This window comes from Neofelis nebulosa, chromosome 1, assembly GCF_028018385.1.
Source record: "Neofelis nebulosa isolate mNeoNeb1 chromosome 1, mNeoNeb1.pri, whole genome shotgun sequence".
NCBI classification, from domain to species: Eukaryota; Metazoa; Chordata; class Mammalia; order Carnivora; family Felidae; genus Neofelis; species Neofelis nebulosa.
Window position 1 is genome coordinate 43,568,741 of NC_080782.1, and position 15,842 is coordinate 43,584,582.

Here is a 15,842-nt window from a genome sequence, read left to right on the forward strand (position 1 = left end):
ACTAACTGTAGCAACAATGGCACCAGGCATTTTATATGCCTTCTCTTATTTACTCCTCCTGATAACCCAATAAGGCAGGTATTATCATTCCCATCTTTCCCCCTTTTAACAGGCAAAGGAACCAAGACTCACAGCTGGTCAGAACTCAAACCCAGGCATGATTCTCCAAAGCTCAAGCTCTCTCATGAGTCTGCATTGCCTTGGGTGATGAAGGGGCTGTGGCACCCGACACGTGAAGGCTTTGGCAAGCTGGGATTTGAGCAGGCTTTTAAAAGGATGGGAGGAGGGGGATGGCTAAATGGGCAAGGGGCGTTGAGGAAGACACTTGTTGGGATGAGCACTGGGTGTTACACACAGGCGATGAATCACTGGAATCTACCCCTGAAATCTTTTTCCCCGCTACGTGCCAACCAACTTGGATATAAAGTAAAACATAAAAATAAACAATAAAAAAATAAATCAAAGGATGGGAGGAGAGAAGGGAGCATCCTGGGAAGTAGGCCCAGCTTGAAGTCAAGGTACCCGTGAGCCCTAGCTCACAGGGGGACAGACAGATCAATCTGAGGGGAGCCCAGCAAGCTCTTGACCTCAGATCCTTTCTTGAAGGAGCTAATAGATGAGCCTGGCCCTCGACCTTGGTGTGGAGTGCTCCTGGGGACTGTGCGGCGTTGGCCCCAGAGAAACCACAGGAAGCCCTGAGCTGGGCAAAGTTCTCCCTGGTGTCATTAACCAGGTGCCATGGAAGGAGGAGCCAAGAGGCCCCTAGTGACTGTGCCACCCCTTGGAGAGGGACACTGCCAGGTCAGGTGCAGGAACCAGGCTCCGAAGCTCCTCGGGACCCACTGGCATCAGGCTTCCTGGTGTCCGGGGCAGCTGCAGGCCAGCGTGCCAGGCTGGCAGAGGTGAGTCCTGGGCAGAGGCTGGAAAGTGGAGAAGGGAGAAGGGGAACGTTACTTCCGCCATTTGTTTCTCTCTAGGGTGGGCAGGGCAGCTGAGCCCAGCGCTGTGATGTGCTCAGTCAGATCCCCAAATCATAGGAGTTAGAACCCAGTGTGCTATGGTAGAGCCAGTGGGTGATTGAGTCAGGAACCTTCTAACCCACAACCCTTCACTTCCCACCGTGATTTCTGGTTAACCGACTCCTCCTCCTTTGGGTCTCGGCTCAAGTGGCCTCTCCTTGGGGAAGCTGCCCTGGTATCTGCCCTCTGGCCCCCACCACACACCGGAGGTGCGGTCAAACTCCTTTGGAATAGCACTTCTAGAACTGGGGCTTTTCCTAGCAGAGTTTGTAATTATGTTCTCATTTGTGGGATTATTTGGTTGATATTGTGCCCCTTCTAGCTGTAAGCTCCGAGAGGGCAGGAGGTGAGTGATTCATGGTCACCAGAATGTCCACAGGCTCTGGCATATAGTAAAAACACAAGAGCTATTTGTTGAACAAATGGGTAAGTGGGCAGGTGTGTGTGTGTGTGTGTGTGTGTGTGTGTGTGTGTGCATGGATAGGTGAGCAGAAGGGTGAATGTGTGCAAGGACGTGTTAATGAATGGCTGCTGGATGGTGAGTCGATGAATGGATGGGTAGAGGGACAGATACATGAATGAAAGCATAGGTGGGCAGAAGTTTGGAATGTTAGACTCTAAGAATATTAATAATCATGAAACTCCAGGCTGCTAAAGTCCGATACTTTTAAAAACTGCATTATACACTTGGAGTAAAACGGCTCAGCATCAAAATTAGAAGGAGAAATTACAGAACTCAACTCCCTGTGATAAGAGATGAGCAGACAGATTCAGAAGAGTGAAGTAGATTTGCCCAAGATCACCAGTCAGGTGACCCCAAGTCCCTGTTTTCTGACCATTGTGCAAAAGAGCCTCTGGGAAAGGGGTCAAAGTCCCAGGTTCCAGTCCTGTCGCTTCCGCAGTCTCTCTGTGACCTGGGACAAGTCAATGGGCCTCTCTGTTTCCTCTTTAGAAGAAAAGGTTACAAAATCTAAGGTTTTCTTTGCATTCTTGGGAAGACCAGCCTCCCTGGGCTTGGCCAGACCTGGGTACAGATACCCTCCCCCCACACCTTCCCGAAAGCCCAGTGGAGCTGTCGGAGCAGATGCCAGGCCCCTGGGGCAGAGGGCACTTGAGGCTCCAGATCTGGAGGGGCAAGACCAGCCTCCATGTCCCTTTGAGCTGGCCTGGCCATCAGCTGTATCTCAGGGCGTGCTTTTGCACTCTCAGGGAGGGGGCCGTGGGGCCCCTCGGTGGGTTTCTGGCTCCACATGCCTTGTGTGGAAGTTCTTCACCCACCTGGACCCCTGTAAGCCCAGCCCCCGAAGCTGAGGAGAGGTGTGTTTAGTTGGGGAGAAACCCCCACCAGAGTCAGCCTTGGGCTGTCGGTCCCAACCTTGAGGAAAAGGGATTGTACGTGTTGTCTAGGAAGGGGGCTTTCTGCCCCGGAAGAAAGCAGGCATTAAGTGTACTCTCAGGCCCCAGACACAGGGCTGTGCAGTCAGAGGAGGAAGGGATTCTGGTGTGTGTGTGTGTGTGTGTGTGTGTGACAGAAACAAGAGATAGACCCGGTGGCAGAGGTATGGGGTGGGGTGCAGGAAGGGGGCAAAGGACAGAAGAGGAGGCCAGGGTGGCAGTCACAGGGACTCCTGGGGCCATAAAGCCAGGCTGAAGCCTTTGGACTTTATCCTCTAGAAAGTAGAGAAACTTTTTTGGCTGTTGTTAAGGCTTTCACATTTTTTTTTTTTTTTTTGACACTAAAAAATTCATGTTGCACGCTCATTGTAAAAAAAAAAAAAAAAAAAAGGAAAGGGTACCACCAAATGCTCAGTGAAATCTAAGTTTCCCTTCCCCTCCCCCAGAAGTGACCCCCGACTGCGGGGCCTTTTGTATCTTTGAAGCAATCTTCTAGGCTACATTTATTCAATGTATCCATCCCTCTTTTTGACACCGCGGAAGCATATCACACACACCATTCTGCTGCAACGTACACATTCGGGTCATTTCCTCGCATGGATTTTACTGCCGTGTGCTGCTCCACTGTGTGACCACTCTGCCCTTCGTTCCCCAGTCCCTACTACAGACAATTTTGTTGAGGCTTTTGGTTCCACAAACCATCCCGGGATGAATATATTCTTGTGCATATCCACTTGTGGGCACACGGACTGGTACCCACTGGATAGGTTCCTAGCGGTGGTATCACTGGGCCTAAGGGTACAAGCACTTGGCACTCAGCAGACATACCAAACTGCTCCCTGCAAGTTTTGATCAGGGGGATGACAGGCTTCCAGCATCCGGGCAGTGGTTCCTGAGGTAGGGGGCGGAATGAGCAAGGTATCTGTTCATGAGCCACAAGGTCTCAAGGTCGAGGGGGCCGTTTAAAATAAATTTTTTTTTTAATGTTTATTTGTTTTTGAGAGAGAAAGAGAGAGAGAGAGAGAGAGACAGAGTGTGAGCAGGGGAGGGGCAGAGAGAGAGGGAGACACCGAATCCGAAGCAGGTTCCAGGCTCAGAGACGACAGCACGGAGTCCAATGCGGGGCTCGAACTCATGAACCGTGAGATCATGACCTGAGCAGACGCTCAACAGACTAAGCCACCCAGGTGCCCCGGGGGGCCTTTACGATCTCAAAGGATCTTCAAGTGTGCATTCCCTTGGAGCGGCGGCTCCCTGCAGTGCCTCGAGGAACTTGGGAGGAAGGGGCCCCACTGGATGTGTTCCTTTGCCGTGGGGAGAGGTTCCCAGGCCCACAGCCCTGCACAGGACCTGCATCCCCCACGGCGGCCGCAAGCAGCCTAGTGGGGAGAGGACAGGCTGTCGGCAGCTGGGAGGGGCCCGAGTTCAGCCAAAACCCGTGCAGAAGGCTGCCAAGAGTTCCTTCTTTTCATTTCTCCAAGTCTTGTGCTTTGGGCCGGGGCACAGTGTCATCCTCATGTTTCCTATTACTTTACAAGACTCCCATCAAAGCGCCAGCCGTGCAGGCCCTTTGATGTCTGGGCCGATCCTGCCTCCGCCTCGGGGAGAAGCATCTTTGCTGAGGATCAAGAGGGGAGTCAAGCTGCGATGGTCCCCAGGCCTTCCTTACCTCACGTGCTGCCCCGGCTCCACTCCTGCTGGGACCCCAGGCTCCTGGGGTGGGGTGGGGGTGGAGTGAGTGGAGAGACCAAGGCCCCTGTGATAGAGCCCAGAAGGGGATTCAGAGGCCCAGAGAGGCCAAGGGGCCACCCCAGGCCACACAACAAATTGGTGAAGTGCTCCCTCTCAGATGGTGTCCAGACATGGGGGGAGGCCATGAAGGGGATTTCTACTGTGATCGAGCAGAACCTGGCAGCCTTTGCTTGTTGGTCTCTCAGTCCCCCATCCCCACCCCCCTCTTATTTCCTAGAACCCTCCTGGTGCCGACACCCCGTAACGGAGGCCGGAGGGGCAGTGTGGTATCTGTGTCACCTTGTTGGGGTTCAGATCCTGGGATCTGTCCCTTTGAGCTGTGTGACCTTGGTCAAGTTACTTAACACCTCTGAGCTTCAACTTTTTCCTCAGTAAAACAAGATGATGACAATTCCAACTTCAGAGAGTCCTTGTGAAGGGAACTGAGAAGATTCCTGAAAGGACTTAGCATAGTGCCTGATACGGAGACTAAAAAAGAATACTCCTACCATGGTTGTTGTTGATGATGGTGACAACCAAGGAGTGGGAAAGGGGTTTCTAAGCAGAGGGGGCTGGTGTGGAGTAACCCTGCTAATCCAAGACCCCACCCCTGTCTAGTCAGGCTCCAAGGAGGGGCTGGGGCCATCACTGCCTCCAGGGAATGAGATCCTTCTCTGCTCCTCCCCTAAATCCCCACCTCAGATTCCAAGGAGGGTGTGAGGATGGATGGAAACAGGGTGCCAGGCTTAGGGTGGGGGCACTGATGAGGTTTGGACCAGGAGGCTCAGGAGGAGGCAGGGGAGAACTGTCTGGGAGGACATGGCCCTGTAGCCGTGACTCCGGAGGCAGCCAGGGTGGGAAAGGGGGGTTGGTTTTCTGGCAAAGCTGAAAAGCTTTGGATTTGACTTGGAAACACATTGAGAAGTCCCTGGCGGCTGCCTCCGCCGAAACGGCCTCTCTGAAGTTGAGCCCAGGCTGGGGAGGCTGTTTTATATAAAGGGGCTCAGGGGACCTCAGTGATGGAGGACAGGCTAAAACCTCTTCCTCAGAATTGCAACACATGCCCCCTCCACTGAGCTCCCACATCTCCCGAGGGCCTGCCCTGGAGGCTGGATAATTCTCAGGGCCAGGGGCCAGGGGGACCAAGTCAAGAAGGAGTCAAGTCAGGGCGCCTGTGTGTCCTAGGAGCTCACAGATGGGGAAGGGGGGAAGCACCTTCTCAGATAGTCCCCTGGGTTCTACCTTGGTTTTGTGTCATATCTGTGTTTAGCCTGTGATTTTACTCATATGACATTTTTCTTTAAATTGACTCCTTTTTAAAACTTGAATACATTTCTTTGAAAAGGAGCTGTATATTGCTACTGTAAATGGAAGACTTTTAGCACTTGCCATGCAGAGCGACCGTATTAAATAAAACAAAAACAATGTCGTTCAATTCTAGCTAGCCTGAGACTTGCTCTCTCTCTGATAAAAATGAACAAATGAGTTTAGCAAATGCGACAGGAAGACTGGCTAGCATCCAACTAAGACTGCCTCCTTGAGTAGAGGAGAAAATGTCGGAAAAAAATGCTAGATTCCCAGTTAAATTTGAATTTCAGATAAACAATAAATAATATTTTTAGTATAAGTGTATCCTAAATGTTGCATAGGCTATACTTATACCAGAAAAAAAATGAAATTCAAATTTAACTGGGAATCCTGTATTTTATTTGTTAAATTCCATTCTCTCCTTGATGAATGGAAGACAGTTTTTAACGGAATAAATTCCTCACTGCTAAGAGATTAGATATTTCCATGCAGTATCCTTATGCCACCAGAAATAATCTGGAGAAAACCTGTCCTGATTCAAGGTGGGATTAGAGCAGGCAACAGCAAAGTAGTGTGGGGATTTGAAGGTGGCTGTGCACTTGAGTGAAATTCTGAAAAGCTCCATGAGGAAGAGAGAGGTGTGGGGTTTGGGTCCTAGTCAGGGACCAGTGAGTGCAGGGCCGCACCCTTCCCCCACTGACCCCAGGACTTGAGGGACAGAGGACACCCCGCAGGGATGCAGTCAACCCTGCTCTTAGGGGACAGAGGGGCATGTGTTTGAGGAAATGTGGCTTGTGAGCATGAGTGGCTGTATGTGTTTGCTCAAATCACACCTACTTAGGACACAAAAGAGCTTTTGAGGGCATCTCCTCCAACACCTCCCCCAGCCCCTGCCCACCCCACGGGGGGATCTAAAACTTACTTGCACTTCTCCAGTGACGGGGTGCTCACTACCTCTTAAGGCATCTCTCTCCATAGTTAGGTGGTATTGACCGTCAGAAAGCCCTTCCTAATCGCTTCTCGGCCTTTTGGCTAAGATCAAGTGTAGTATCTGTTCTTATCAGAAAGCCCTTCCTTAGCCTGAACAGAAATCTGCCTTCCCGCTGAGTCTCTGTAGATTCACTTCGGCCCTCTGAACAACGTCTCCCCTCTGCCCCAGGGCAGTCCTTCAGAGATCTGTGAGTCATGAGGGTAGCCCGCTGGAGTCTACTCAGACCCAGCTCTCTGAACTATATCTCTTAAGGCTTGACTTCTGACTTCCTCACTTGCAAGGGCACATCTTAGGGCTGGGACAGGGTTGTTGCTTGGGGTGGCCCTACTTATGTACTATTTTTAAGAAGAGGTTGTGCGTGGAGAATGCTGGGAATGGAGATGAGGCTAGCACCAGGGTGGCAGGGAAGTGTCTTTCTTGCGGAACTGCAGGGAGATCTGGGGACACGGGGCTCTGTTCCCTGCTCAGCACCTAATTCACTGTGCGGCTTCAGGCAAGCCCCCTCTCCTTCCTGGGCCTTAGCTCTGCTTTATGCACTGCAAGCGACTTGATCTATTCTTATGGGTAAAACCCCTTGTGCCTGTTCTGAGTGATTGGTGCCCTGGCCGTTGGAGTTCCCTGAGGGAAGGGTGTTAGGCAGGGTGTGGGGTCAGCAGGGAAAATGGGCAGCGTAATGGACAAACACAATGGCAGTCTGGGAACTGCCTGTGTGCCAATCGTGGCATAAGGGGCCTGCCCGCTCTGGCAGTACGTGGCTCTGGAATGACAAAGCAGGACAACACAAGGTGATCAGTGAGGTCCCATATGGGGGAGGGGCCATCCCTGCTGGGAGGAAGGAGGTGTCCCCCCCTTCCCCCCCCCCCCACGGTTGAGCTGGCCCTGGCCTTGTGTCACTCCATCCTGCAGACTTTCACACGTGTGTCAGCCCACACCCTGCCACCCGGACGGCCAGAGGACAGAGGTGCTCTGTGGAGTCCTGCGAGCAGGCCAAGGCTCATGGCCTGAGGCTGGTGTAGAAGGCAGTGGGGGAGGCTGGCTGGGCGGGGCTGGGGGTGCAAATGGGGTTTCTCTGCCAGGGAGAAGGTCTTTAGGAAACAAAAACTCGAGTCAGAGCTGGGGCCTGGCTGCTACACAAAGGGGCTTTCTCCTGGCCCTGCCCTTCAGGGCCCGGAGGCTGAGTGAGGGGGAAAGCTCAGAGGGCTCATACTGAATCTTCAAGCTGGGCAAGGTCTCCAAAAACCAACAAGGCCGCCCCCTGGCCTTCGGAGAGGCCTTCCTCACAGATGGCAGATGGTCAGAGAAGGCGGGCGTCCTGCCACCTCCCGGGCTCTCCCCTCTGGTCCCTGTTTCTGCTGCTATCTCACTGCGTGACCTTGGCCAAGTCCCTGCCCATCTCTCTTGGCCTCAGTTTCCCCAGCCGCCTGAGGAAGGACCTGGATAAATGGTCTCTCTGAGCCCTCCTGGTCTCTGAGACTCCCAAGTTCTCAACGATAAGAAGCTCTGAGAGTTTACAGAGCACTGTCCTATTTCCTGCTTAGTTTATCTCTTAACCTGGTGGTTAGTGAGGTGGATGTGGTGAGCTCTACCCCTCCAATTTTTTTCAGATGATCAAATGGAGGCTCAGAGAGAGGAAGGGGTCCTCCAAGTTCACACAGTGAGGAGGCGGCTGAGCCAGTCTCCTGTGGCGGTGTCCAGACCTCCGTCTGCCACCCTGGCGGTTTGTACCCTCTCGGGGTGCAGGGGATGAGGGCACAGGTCAGACCAGGCACGATTGCTTCCCTTACCTGTTTTCCACATGGATTTCTATGTAGGAAGTATTTTGTGGGAAAAAATTGTTGTATATAAAAACAAAACAAAACAAAGAAACCCAGAAAGCCTTGTGCTCTCCTTGGACTTCTCAGGTGGAGTTGAGAGGGACCCCTCCTTCTCGGAGGCACAGGCCACAGGACCCCCTTCTCAGTGGCACAAGCTCAGGCAAGAGCTTCCCATGGCTAATGGAAATGAAAGGGATTTGCATTAAAATTTTTTTTTAATGTTTATTTATTTTTGAGAGAGAGAGAGAGAGAGAGAGAGAGAGACAGGGTGCGAGCAGGGGAGGGGCAGAGAGAGAGGGAGACACAGAATCCGAAGCAGGCTCCAGGCTCTGGGCTGTCGGCACAGAGCCCAATGCAGGGGCTTGAACTCACGAACAGTGAAATCATGACCTGACCTGAAGTTGGAGACTTAACCGACTGAGCCACCCAGGTGCCCTGCACTTTTTTTTTTTTATCAGAGACATTTAGCATGATGGCGTTCGGGTGGAGGTGGGGAATTTTCATAACACGTAGAACCACAAAGAACGAGGATGTCAGTATCACAAAGCGTTCATGATGGAAGGCTCTTTAGAAACCATCTAGTCCACCCCTCCCTCCCTGCCCTTTACTAAAGGGAAACAGAGGCCCAGAGAGATGAAGGTATCTGGCCCAGGTCACACAGCATCAGTGGCAGAGATGGACTAGAACTTGGATCTCCTGACTTCCCCCACAGTTTCAGTACGGGCCATTTGCTGAGGAAGTAACAGGGTAGAGGGCCAGGGAGGGGGAAGAAGAAGAGGGGGCTAGGGGCCTGGAGACAGTCAGACAAGAGGTATGTGGGGTCCAGCCGCCTGCTGATAAGAGACCCACAATGCCACGCCAAAGGGATATTTTATCAAGATGTAATTTTTCCCGCTGCAGACACTATTTTCTTTCTCGTGCAGACTATGCTGGCCTTTGCGATAAGGCGCCTAGACATGCTCACACTAAGGCAGCCAAAACATGAGGCAGGAGGAAAAAAATTCCCTTCTTAATCTCCCCCCCCAGCCCACTCCCCCCCCTCGTTTCCTCTCATTCTCTCCAAGTTCTCATGCCCCCCCCAACCCCCTCTCCCGCCAACCCACCCGGCTGGCTGGCCTCTTCCTGCCTTCCAGTAAGCCAGCCCAAAGGAGCCAGGAAGGTATGTAGCCCAGAGGAGGTCAAAGGAGAGAAGTGTGGAGGGGCTTCCCCTGGGAAAAGAGGGCCAGGCCACAGGCTCTCCCACCACCAGCGAGGACCAGGCAGGGTGCGGCGTGGGGTGGTGCATGTTATTTATGGGTTTGTCACTGGAGCCTTCTCCCTCCAAGCTCCCCACCCCCCCAATCCCTGCAAATGGAACACACAACTCTCTCTGGTTGGGGGGTTTAAGATGGAGGTGAATAGAGTTTTCCCCATCTGAAGATTCCCTACTCTGTCAACACCCTGGGTGCTGACCTCCTAATCTAAGGACTGATGGGAAACTCTAGGGAAAAGACTGACCTACCTCCTTCCATCTAAAAACTCTCAGACTTAAGAGATCTGACCAGACAGGAGATCTGGGACCAACTAGTCACTGATGGACCAGTCTCTTCTGCTCTCTAGGCTCTCCAGGCCTCAGTTTCCCCAACTACCCGCTAAGGGGGGGCGTGGTTTGGACTCATATTCTGACACTAAAATTCTACTGCTGTATTGTTCACAAGATGATGTTCTAACCCAGGCCTCCTGTGTGCTTGGCACATTGGCTGCATGGCCCCCATGTATCAGTACCCCGCCCCTGCTCTGCTCAGGAAGTCTACCCCGCCCTGCACATCTGGATGGAATTTACCCCCCAAAGCAACTCAATTACCGGTGATCTGATCAGGACGGCTCATGTGTCAGAGGGGGCCCTGGTGAAGGTTGCTCTCCCAGAGATGAGGGTTCCTGGATGTATCGTCCACCCTTCTCACAGCCTGGGTGTTCTCCTGGGGCTGCTGGAGGGACAGGGCCGGCGGGGGTGGGGGGGGGGCAGTGTCCTGATGAACAGGGTGTTGGGGATCCAGAAGGGGTATCACCTCCTGCTCAGTCTCAGGCTCCCTATCCATTCAAGACCTGAATCAGCATATAAAGGCTAGAGGGTGAAGAAAGATGGTGTTTGAATTTTAGACCAGCTGGTCTGGCTAAGTGTCCAGCCATGGAATCTTTAAGGGTGGTAACCCTTATGGCTTCTCTTTACCTTCCGATCCCTAGCAGGGAGCCTGGATGGTAAAGGCTGGTGCTTACTTGCAAGGTTACAGTAGTGAGGGTTGGGGGTACAGTGCTGTGTCTTAGGAATCCCTCCTTGGGAAATTAAGGTGATCCCTGCCGTCTTCCTGTGGCTTCTGCTAAGTTGGTAAGTGGGGGGCAGTGGGCTTTGGAGTTTCCTCTTTCTTCAAGTCTGCATTTAAAACCTCTTATGCTGAGCCCGTCGCTAAAGAACTGTTTTCCTGTACGTTGAGCCTCCCTACCCCTCACCATCCACATACACAAGAGGGTCACCCAGCCCAAGAGATCTGGGCTTCGGCGTGCTGTGCCTGTCAATACTAAAGTAACCTCCTGGGAGCCGGGGGCCACCAGATTGCCAAAAGGATTGCAAACAGAGTGAGTCATGCTTATCGGCAGTGGAATCGCGACTCAGAGTGCCTACTGCCCGCCAGGTGACCCACCACGGTCATGGCTCCGCAGGAACTAGGCTGGGCTCGCCAATCTGAGGAAATGGTGCGTGCACGCACACACACCCACGCCTTGCCTCCTTCCATCACTGAATCTCACCAGAATCTCAATCCGGCAACTATTCCCTGATGCCAATTAAGAACAAAGCACTGAGCTTAGCTCTGCTCTGCGGAGAATGAAAAGTCCGAGGCCAAATCTCACTCCCCCAAGGGCTCACCCTGTCGATGTCGTGATAGAAAACACTGACCTGTAAAGCCAGTTAAGAGCATGAGCTGGAGGTGGGCAGGCCACGCTTGAATACCAGCTCTGCCATGGACAGGTGGGGGGCTTCAGGCAGAGACTTTAGCCTCCCCACCAGCCTCAAAACGTTGTCCGGTTGTCAGGAACGAGCAGGCAATGCACGGAGCACACGGTGCCTGGCACAGAGTAAAGTGCTCCATGAATGGCCGCTTCGTTATTATCTTGTGAAATAATTAGCATTAAGACAATAACGTCTCACTTACCTGGAAACCTTCCTACCTTGCAGAACCCAGCCTAGAACTCACATGAAGCTTCCCTTCTGAAAAGTCCTCTGAGCTGTCACCAAAGCTCGCAGGCCCTTCTCATCAGTAAGCTGATGACAGAAGTGAGGGTAGTACTAGTTTGGATCACTCGGGGGCAGGAAAGCTTCCCGAGGCCTGAGGATGCCGGGCTGACATGGGTGGAGGGTCTGGGCTGGGAAAGAGTGGGGAGGCTCAGGTGGGGACCAAGTTCCCAGGGGTCTTGAATGCACCTCTAACTCACTGGCTGCCTTGGGGCAATGGGGGAGCTGCTGTGGGGTCACTGTGGGTGGGGGAGATGGCAAGATACAAGGCCTTCTTCAGGAAGCTGACTCTGGGGGCTAATGCAGGTTATGGTGAGGGCCACTGGCTGGCAAGGAGGCCAGTCGGGGCCCGTTGGAACCCAGACAGCATTTAATGCCAGGATCTATCCACAGCACGAAATTCCAGACGGGAAAATCACCACGTACTTGGCAAAGCCCCCCCCCCCCCCTTCACATCCTTTATATCATGTGATCTTCATAATTCAGTGAAATTGTTATCTCCACTTTACAGCGGAGAAAAGCTGTGTCCTTAAAGAAGGGACCTCACTTAGCTGTTCGTGGCACAGTGAGGCCAAAACCCCAGGCCGCCAGCTCCTGCATCAATTCTCCATTCCCATGGAGGGTTTGAGGGTGCTCTGCCTGCTGATTCTTATTAAATGCAGAGACATTCAAGAACAACATAGCACTGCACAGTCTTGGGGCCAGGGTGGGGTTCAGGCAATGAGTGAGCCCCTAGAGGGTTCTAAGCACTGACTCTGGAGTCAGGGAATCCTGGTTGGAGGCCCAGCCCCATTACTTACCACTAGTGTGGCCTGGAGAAGCATCTGAACCTCCCTGGGCCTCAGTTTCCCCTGAATGTGGAGCTGTCTGCCACAGGGGATGCTCTTTCTCTTCCACAAGCCCTGGGAGGGAGGAAACTTGTCTCAAAGTAACTGTCAGAGCCCCCATGCCTGGCACGGGCCTCAGAGCATCACATAAACTGTCAGTGTCATCATGATCCATCATCCACATTTATTCTGGGCACTTGCTATGTGTAGATTACTCAGCTAAATGGATGGTGAGACCGTTGGTGAACTCTCACAGGAGTGGGGAGCAGAGGCCACCGCTGAGGGTGAATAAACATCAGTGGGGGTGCTGCAGCCCAGGAGGAAGGGGCCCTGAGTAGGGGGAGCTGGGGAAGAGCTCACCAGCAAAGCATGCCAACAAGCACAGGGTCTGACGACCCGGTTCAATTTTCCACTCGGCTGTCATCTTGCCATGTGATTTCTGGCCAAGGCCTGGCCCCTGTTTTTCCTCTGGGAGAACAGATGGAGGGCACAAGGGACTGGGAGCCGAGCTGTCAGGGAGGGAGTCTCCCTCACCTGAGGCCTCCAGGCCTGTTGGGATCTGCCGGCCTGAAGGGGATTTCCTGGGGCCGGCCCAGTTCCCAGCCCTGCTGACGTCTCCTCTGGATGAGTGCCCAGAGTTGGGGGGGGGGGGGGGGGGGGGTTGCCCAGAACAGCACTCCAGTGGGAAAGGCAGGCGGGCACTCTCCCAGCCCATACCTTGGCCCTCCCTCTGGGGCACTGGGGTCTCCCCACCCCCAGCCTGAGGTGGGGAAGCTGGGGATCCCTTCCATTGAAAGAAGAAGGCACTGCCCCTTGGCTCAAGATCCTGATTTGCTGTGTGACCTCAGGCAAGTCTCTGCCCCTTTCTGGGCCTTGGTGCCCTTTCTCTGAAACGAAAAGGACAAAGATTTCCAAGCTTTTTTGGAACTCTGACACACTGGGATCCTGCTGGGGGTTGGCGGGCGGGGGGCTAGGGGGTCCTGGGAAACAGAACCAGGATGGAGGCGGGATTCCAGGGCCTTGCTTCCCTACTCCGAAGCAGAAGGTAGAGAGGATGCGGGGAGGGTGACAGGAGGAAAGGAGCCCCACGGCCTCCAGGTGGCTGTAAGAGGGGCAAGGCGAGCTGGAGGTTTTGGAAACATATTTATTTTTAAGTGTCCGGTGTCACCGGGGGCTTTCTCTTTGGGTTTTGAAATGCTCCAGAAGCGAGCACTCTGCATGTGCGTGTTTGCAGAGTGGAATATGGGCTGTATTTATTCATCCTTTAGCCGGAGCCCTTAAAAATATAGACGGCTAATGTCTTCAGTATGTATGAAATATCCCATATGCTCGGAAACAAAAGGGGCTCTGTTATTAAAGTTTCATTTCCACACGCCCCCTCCCCTCCCTCCCGCCCGCCCCCCTGACACCCTGCCCTCCTTCCATCCAGCTCAGCCTCTGCTCCGAGACAGAGCGAGAGCGAGGAGGCAGGCTGGCAGTCGTGGCCGGAGGCCCCGGGCATAGCTGGTCCCTGAGCGAGTGGGTGCGGATTCTGGCTCCAGGTGAGGGGGAGACCTTGGGAGAGGAAAACAGGGTCTTCCTGGGGAGAGGGCCCTCTGGGGTCCCTGGTGTGGCCAGTGGAGGAGTGGGGGTCGAAGTGGTCCTTCTTGGGGGCGCCTGTGGGGCCGGGGCCCTGGCAGGGCCCGGCTGTCTGGGACGGAAATGCCCGTTCTGCTGCTAACTGAAACCACATGTGTCTCCCAGGCAGCGGGACAGAGACGCCGCCAGGCCTGGGGCTTGGGACTGGGGGGGGAGGAAAGAGGCAGGCTGGCCCCGTTGTATGCCCAGGGTGACTGGGGGGTAGGAAGGGTTGGGGTCATTTGCATCTGCGCGAATGAGAGTGCGTCAAAAACCGCGCGTGAATGTCTGAGTTGTGTGTGTGTGCATGTCGTGTGGATGAGTGTGTGCGCGTGAGCGTGTCTGCAGGTCGATGGTGGCCCTGTTCACAGGGCTAGATTGGCCTCCTGTGGCCAGAGGCCTGGGCAGACTTCTACCTATCTCCCTGAGCCTGGGAGCCTGCTGGCTGCCTCCCAGGAGGGTCTTCGGGGGGTGAGGAGACACCCCAGCTGAGTTGGTGCCGGTCCTTCCATGCGGGGACACCCCCATGGCCACCATCCTCCTTCGCTCCTTTCCCTCTAGCCCAGCTCAGCCTTCTCACACCCGCAAACCTGTACCTATTTCCCAGAGAGAAAGGCTGAGGCACGGAGCAAGGAGCTAACAACCCCCTCTCCCATATCTGTCGTCATCTTTTTTCAGAGCGCTCATGCCCAGGAGCATGGCATCTTCGCTGTAGCCATGGAAGATAAGAAAACCAATCCCAAGGAAAAGGCCAGCTTTCCCATACCATCAGGGAGGCGGCTTGGGGGCTGTCAGCTCCAGGAGGGGTCAGAGGATAACTGGGACAAGGGCGAGGCCTTGGAGAAAAGGCTGGAGCCTGCACTCCGATTCTCTGGCAAACGGGGGCACCTGGGGGCCTCAGTGACCTGAGTCCGGGGTCTTCTCTCCCTAAGGAGTAAGACTCTCTGGGAGCAGGGCTCTGGGATCTGGTGGTGGCCACCTGCCACCAACTTGCTGTGGATGTCGGACAGGTCTCCTCCCTTCTCTGGGCCTCAGTTTTCCCCATCTCTACAATGGCAAGTTTGGGCCAAGGTAGTATTTCCCAAAGCGGTATGTGCCACCCTGGGAGCTGGTGAGATGGGGCCACGTGGACTAGTAATCTTCATTTTCACCTACATTAGGGAAAAAAATACATAAAGATACATTAGATGAAAGTTACAAACTGCTCAAATGAATGAAGGCTGGGGACTGCCCAATGGTCCCTGGGGTCCTGTCCATTTTGGCCACAGGCTTTCTTCTTGACGCTTTTACCATTTTAAATGCTCAGAAGAATGTTGGTTCCGACTGTCTGGGACCCAGTGTGATCTGCTTATAAACCATTTTTTGGCCCCGCAAATGAGCAGTTCTGTAATTCTGTGATTATAGCAAAAAGTCCAGTTGTCACAGTGCGTGCTTGTGCGTGCGTGCATGCGTGTGTGTGTGTGTGAAGGGACTGGGGATGGAGTCAGCAGAGCTGAGAAAAAGATCAGCCCGTCCCAAGGTCAGGGCTGGGTGCCCAAGGTCAAAGGCAGGGAGTTTGGGCAAGAGATTGTTCCCTGACTGACATTTTCAAGTGCTTTATCCGGCCTCAGCCTTGCTTTGAATCGCTGGGTTGGGCGGGTAGGCGAGGAGCCACCCTGGCTTCAGCCTTTCCTGCCATTCAGCCTTGGCTCCCTGGCTACTTGGCTGTGTTTAATGTGCCAACCCAGGACCACCCCCTGGGAGGGGCGCACCGGGAGGATGCAGGGGGTGGGGCTTCTGAGACTGTTTCTTGTCTCATCCTGCAACAGGCAGAGGGCACCACACATTGGCTCAAGGATGTGAGTAGCCTCCTTGGGTGGGAGGGTGGGGGCG

The 15,842-nt window shown here is 53.9% G+C and overlaps 1 protein-coding gene and 1 pseudogene across 2 annotated transcripts in view; both read left to right on the top strand.

Annotated features, from left to right (window-relative positions):
• The first annotated feature begins 777 nt into the window (after positions 1-777).
• SYNPO (synaptopodin) overlaps positions 778-15,842 on the top strand; it is a 68,472-nt gene continuing 53,407 nt past the window's right edge. Inside the window, exon 1 of one of the 2 annotated variants that reach the window (XM_058720242.1) lies at positions 778-902. The gene's annotated coding sequence lies outside the window, so the exon portion shown is untranslated. Of the gene's footprint in view, positions 903-13,790; positions 13,895-15,842 lie in introns of those variants that run through there. The other variant, XM_058720245.1, reaches the window with a different exon arrangement.
• LOC131490082 (U2 spliceosomal RNA) lies at positions 6,466-6,566 on the top strand (annotated as a pseudogene).